The following is a 6,625-nucleotide window of genomic DNA, read 5'->3' on the forward strand; positions in this document are numbered from 1 at the left end:
TTCACTTTTATATGATGGATTATGCAGAAAAAATAGAATTGGCCCACAAGGTCTATTGCTTTATCACACATTCAGGTAGTGTATCATGTTTTTGAAAAGTAACTAAGTAACTAAGTAACTAAGTAACTAATTACTTTTGAAAATAAGTAATCAGTAAAGTAACGGGATTACTTTTTTGGAGAAGTAATCAGTAATCAGTAACTAATTACTTTTTTCAAGTAACTTGACCAACACTGCTCCTGTGGCGCCATCTTTATGACGATGGTCCAGTGATGGTCCATTTGAAGCTGGAGCTCCAGTGCATGTGTCTAAAAAAACCCAACACAATGTTTCACGTGATCAGAGACGTCTGAAGTTTCACTCAGGATGTCACAGCTTCAGTATCCAATTCAGATATTTATAAAGAAGTGAATCACTGGCAGAAAAGATTTTATGTGAGAGAGAGCGAGCCAGTGTTCTACATAATGACACATGGAGCCAGCGAGGATTAGAGGACGTTCTGCCTATTCCTACATAAAAACCAAATAACATTATGCTATGTTTTTTTACTAGTTCATAAACAATTCTACTCCCAGGTCATAACATAAATAAAAAATACACTATACATATAATCAAATAACCATGTCGAGGCAGGACCTCACAACCTAATATAAGATTGTTTTATATAATATCATCTATAATGTGTTTTTTATCTATTATCTTTACAAATGCCAAATAAGCAAAGGGAGATCACACCCATGGTGCATGTTTAAACAAGGAAGGTTTATTAATCAAACTGATGTATTAATTAAATAGACATAACATAGTTTTTTTTCACATATTCAAAGCACCACAACGGTAGCCTGATATCATGCAGAACTGTCACAGGATATTAAGCATAAGCTGGAAACTTAGCTCTCTCGAGTGGGCAAACATAATGAAGCAGTTCATTTAATTTGTAGATTCAAGATGCTTTACATATTTTTGGCCACCAGATGTCACCAAAGAGGACTGTGTTGCTTTGAGTGGTGAACCGTTTTTCAACACAAGCTTCCATGCTTCAGAAAGCTTTATCTGACATTACTACCAGAACAAATGCAAGCAACACAGCAAATGAGAGACTGCTATTATGGTATGGTTGGAATGACCCAGAACAGATACAAGGCAACTCACCATGTTAAATAATACTGCAGATGAGCTAATTACAAACAGGTGAGCTCATTGCATGGTGTACAGGGAAGTGGCACATTCACAAAAAGGGACAGAGAACAGAGAGACAGAGAAATAATGACAAAGACATGAGCTCTGAAGGAGGTCGACATGGTGATGAAGCAGTTAGAACTTATGCTTCACAGCCAGAAAGTTCTGGGTTCAAATCCCAGCTGAGGCATTTCTTTGCATGTTTAACTCAGTCCAGAGTACCTAAAGTCCACTGATGCCCCACGGTAGAAGTGAGTGCCTTGATACAGAGCTCATATCTGTCTCAAGTCATCCTCTGATCTCTTTATGCACATACAGACAAAAGTTTTAGGCAGGTGACAAAAAGTGCTGTAAACTTTCAAAAATGGAAGTGTTAATTATTCATTTTTATCAATCAACAAAATGCAGTGAATGAACAAAAGAGAAATCTAAATCACATCAATATTTGGTGTGACCACCCTTTGCCTTCTTTGAGGTAAACTTGCACACAGTTTTTGAAGGAATTCAATTCAATTTTATTTATACAGCACCAAATCACAACAGCAGTCGCCTCAAGGCGCTTTATATTGTATAGACCCTACAATAATACATACAGAGAAAAACCCAACAATCATATGACCCCCTATGAGCAAGCACTTTGGCGACAGTGGGAAGGAAAAACTCCCTTTTAACAGGAAGAAACCTCCGACAGAACCAGGCTCAGGGAGGGGCGGGGCCATCTGCTGTGATTGGTTGGGGTGAGAGAAGGAAGACAGGATAAAGACATGCTGTGGAAGAGAGACAGAGATTAATAACAGATATGATTTGATGCAGAGAGGTCTATTAACACATAGTGAGTGAGAAAGGTGACTGGAAAGGAAAAACTCAATGCATCATGGGAATCCCCGGCAGCCTACGCCTACTGCAGCATAACTAACAGTGTGTTCACACCGAACACGATAGAGGCGAGCGAAAACGGCCCGGACGCCCCTAATTTGACGCGTGCACATTCGCACCTCGACGTGTGTCCAACAGAAATCCATTGCGCCTCAAAATTGCATATTTTGACGCGCGTGAACCGGAAATGTGGGAGGAATGTCAATTCTCGCGTCGAGAATTGACGTGCAGGGTCCTCTCATTGAATACTATAGCGCTCCCTAAACGTTGTTTATTGACGACAAGAGGTTGCCGCAGAAGAGCCTGTTGTCCGTATATTTATATATTTCCGAAATCACATTGTAGTGACGTGTACTGAACACAATATATTATATAATGTAAACAACTATCTGAGAAACAGCAGAAACATTAATTATAGGCCATTACTTTTGTATCGTTTATTGTATTTATGGAGGGAGAGGTGTATGCTGGGTAATGGCACAGCTAGCGACCGGGTGACTTTATTCACCCGCTTCGGCTGTTATCAGTCCATACAATGGGCGTTATTAGCAGAAATCAGTCCCATAGATATGGGCCATCTCCACCTGCTAGATTGTTCAGAAGGTTGGTATCATCCATCCAGATGGAGGATCACTAACAGGAGCGTGGGAAGACTCCAGAATCCACTCTGGCTGGAATCCGGTGGATACAGCAGTGTTACAGGTAAGACCATTTAAACGGACGGCATTTATAGAAGGACTATTAAAAGTCAGCGAGTGTCAATAATGTTAATGTGGTTATGTTAGTAATACACCGAGTGCTAATATAACAGCTTTGAGATGCATTTGTAGATATTATTACGTGTTTTACCGTCTTTATGGTGCTAGCTTAAAGTTACGGTGTAAACGTTAGCTTATATTGTAGTAAAGCTGTTACTGTTTAAACGATGTTAGCACAGAAATATTAGCTTCTGTCATGACTGATGAAGTTACTAGTTAATAAAGTTTCCAGTAAAGGGATTAATTGCAGCCACAGGTTGACAGTAAATATCTCGATTAGCTTCAATGCATCTGTTATAAATATGTGCAAGTTTCAGTGCTTCGTTTAAACTGTATGATACTTATACTGACCCAGGGTCAGTGTAAAATACAATCCTAGCTGTGTGAACAAAGCCTGGCTCCTTTAATCCTGCAGGACAAACCTCAGGATGCAGGTTATTATTACTCTTTCCTGCTGGCACACCTGTCACACCTGAGAGTCAGCTAGAAACTTACAGTGACGTGGACATCATGCAAAGACTGCCAGACTCTGTAATACTGTAAATGATCAGTGACTCAGGTTAACACTAAACTTTAAACAATCCCTCTGTGTCTCTGTGTGTGCTGAACATTTAGAATCAGATTGAGTCAGGCTGCATCAGCTGAATCTGTTATATGTAAATATCAGTATTTTTTAATTCAGGTGTGGGGAAAATACGTAAGATTACAGTGAAGAGATGTACCAGATTAATCCCTGGCCAAAGGTATCATACTTAAATCAGACTACTGATCCAGCCACATCAGCCTTTTGTGAGGTCTGTTTAAAGTAGACTTAAAATGAACTGCAGGTTCCTGAGAGGTGGACTGAGAGCACAAAAACACGTTCATACATACAGCTGCAGCAAGCTTACATTAATTTTAAATCGATTTGTTACTCTGATGTCTGTCTCTCTGTTAGTCCTCTGACAGACTGGTACCTGTCCAGGTGTGCTCTACCTATGACTACTGGGACAGGCTCTAATAGAAAGTTTCTATTATTCTCATTTAAAGTATTTAAGTGCTTATGCATATGCTTAGTTGTGACACTGTTATAGACTGTTCAGTGAAAGTTTCTAAAACTAGATGAACTTACTTCAGCATCAGCAGTTTGAGAAAACAACTCCCTTTACAGGTGCTGATAAGGCCAAGGGCACAAAACAGCTTAACCATTGATCCGTTAGGTTTCATAGCGAGGCGCGTGAAGTGTGGTACGATCAGTTTGTAACTTCCTCCCTCTTTCTTGGAATGCAAAGAGGAGTGTGAGCACCACTTCTGTGGCAGAGCTGACATGACTGTGAACTTAGATGTTTGATGTGTGTTGGCTCTCCTGCATGCAGTAATAAATAGCTTGATCACAGCAGATTTTATTTACAAAATTCCACAACACCCCCACCCACCCTCCCACTGTGAACCTGAATTGAATATTCAGAAGAAAATGAATGGATAGACTGACATTTGTTTAAATACTTCTAGAAATCTGAGCTGTTGGTGTGTCCTTGGATTGTGTGGTAATAATATTAGAGCTGGCAATCTTTCTTACTGAATCTCTACTATGAGTCATGTTACCTGAGATTAATTCTATGTTTACCTGACAGCCTGGACAAATGTGCTGTGTGAAGGATGTAAATCAAATCAGATCTTAACTGCTTACATTTAAGGAGCCTGGTCATATTTAATTGTAATATGAACCAATGATTTTCTGATTGCTGATTCTAAGAGAGTCTTTGTGGAAATCCTGTTTGGCTTTTTGTCATTTTAATTCTCTTTTCCGTTTGCCAGAACAGTTCTCCACAGTCACTATCCACATGGGTCAGTGGGACCAAGCAGCACTCTGCTAATGTGTGGACTCTGACCAGCAACATCCAGCAAGACCAAGGCAGCGTTTTCTATCTCCCAGCTGGAGTTTTTTGTTTGTCTGTGACTGGAGAGTCAGATTTTTGTTGAGGCTGGAGGAACAGCCTCACACTTGCAGAGGTAAGTCAGTTTGCAGAGATCCCTCCCACCCTGGCTTTTATGTGGCAGATTTCTTATCTGAAACAGTAATATTTCACTGACTGCTGCTTATACCACAGGTTAATACACTCTACTGATCCCTGATGGGAGAATCATCACCTCTGCCAACAAAGAAGCCTGGTGGATGTTTGTTTACAGTCTGATGATGGGACACCATGCTCTGCATCTTCAAAGTTTGTCTCTTGCTTATTATTCATACACAGTAATGTGAAGTATGCTTATATCTAGTATAACGGGACCAACCTGGTGCTCTTCATTTATGGAGGCTGTTGAGTCTGAATGTTGGATGTTGTGTATCTCGTGTTCTCTGGGCTTTGTTGTCCTCAGTCTTTTTGCAGGATCAGAAAACAAAACCAGGAGACCTGTAAATGTTTCTTCTCCAATTGGATGATGATAAGACTGTGACACGGGATGCCACCTTTAGTCTTGTGATGAAGCAAAGCTCAGGAAGAAGTGTGATTAAATGGTACCCACATGTGTGCTGCTGAGAAGGATGTACAGGGGCACCTGCAGCCAAATCCAAGCCTCCTCAGGTTAGTTGTAGTTGCAGAATGCTTTCGGACTGAGACAGCTGAGGCATCAAATGTTTGATTAAAGCGATGAAAAAGAGAAGTTTCTTCCCTGTAATTATCACTTTTTAAAATCTGTAGCAACTTCAGGTCTGTCAGCGTGCTGAGGTCACAGAAACAAGAAAAGCAGCTTCAGACTTCAGAGTGTTGTTTACAGTTTTCTGACATCATGATCTCCCCTGAAGTTTATCAAGCATTAAGTCCACAATACTGTAATGATGATTCTGACTTTGGTCATGGTTGCATAATATTTTAATAATATACAATTATTTTTTGTAATTCATATTTTTTATGTTAATCAAACATTTACTTTGTGAAATTTGTATTTGAGAATGAAGAATGTGACAATATATTTTGGTTCAATATTTAATTCATTCAGATGCAATTGTTAAATGAAAGAAAAAGAAAAATATATTCTAATTTAGCAAACTAATTTATCAAATATATATATATTACTTTTAATACATTAATTTCACACCTGTATTGACAATACTATATTGTATTCATACAGAATCAGTTTGGTATCATTGTTTGTCTGTTCACTGACTGCTGAGACTAAGAGCTAGTTTGATCTATTTAGATCTAATGTATCCAAAGTTGAGCTCTAATGTTTCTTCACCCTTGTGTGTGTGATATCTGATTTCCTACATCTCCCCTTTAAAGGAGATACTCTTAGAGAGAGACGATCCGAGTCATCCTTAAATGTTAGTGCTTTCAAATACACAAACATTTTTAAAGGACAAAAACGAACATCCAACTTTGACTGTAACACAAAATAAATCTTTGCATGTGTGTTTTCAAACTCTCAGATGGGCAGGATATCGGTCTTGGACTGTCTAACCTGCCAGGGCAGCATTGAATGATCACCACACATGAGCATGTTCCTGCAACATTCAGCATCTGATCCTTGTTCATCTGTGTGCTTCTGCTTTTGGTAAGTAGAGTTACCTAACTACAGTAACTCCAAACACATGCCATCCATTTCTAACAGCCTGGTTACTTCCTGTCAGTTATTTTAGAAACCATGTGGTCACCTGACCTAACACTGTTTCTTCTTCTTCCCCTTAATGTTGAAGTGTCAAATGTCAACCAGCTGGAGAGGAAACTACACCAGTGAACTGGGATGTTTCAGCAACACGTGCCAGATGCTGTTCCTTCATGGTGACATCACCAGAGACGGCCCTGCCCACCTCAGGACCTCGCCATTGATCA

The 6,625-nt window shown here is 39.6% G+C and overlaps 1 long non-coding RNA gene across 2 annotated transcripts; it reads left to right on the plus strand.

Annotated features, from left to right (window-relative positions):
- The first annotated feature begins 4,239 nt into the window (after window positions 1–4,239).
- On the plus strand, window positions 4,240–5,628 carry LOC112843765 (uncharacterized). Of its 2 annotated transcripts, XR_003216255.1 has the most exons (4): window positions 4,247–4,805; window positions 4,904–5,017; window positions 5,172–5,377; window positions 5,495–5,628. It is a non-coding gene; the product is annotated as an uncharacterized LOC112843765 (long non-coding RNA). The 2 variants fall into 2 exon arrangements; XR_003216254.1 differs by having other exon boundaries at window positions 4,240–4,805; window positions 4,904–5,377.
- The last annotated feature ends 997 nt before the right edge of the window (window positions 5,629–6,625 follow it).

Source organism: Oreochromis niloticus, linkage group LG23, assembly GCF_001858045.2.
Source record: "Oreochromis niloticus isolate F11D_XX linkage group LG23, O_niloticus_UMD_NMBU, whole genome shotgun sequence".
Lineage (NCBI taxonomy): Eukaryota > Metazoa > Chordata > Actinopteri > Cichliformes > Cichlidae > Oreochromis > Oreochromis niloticus.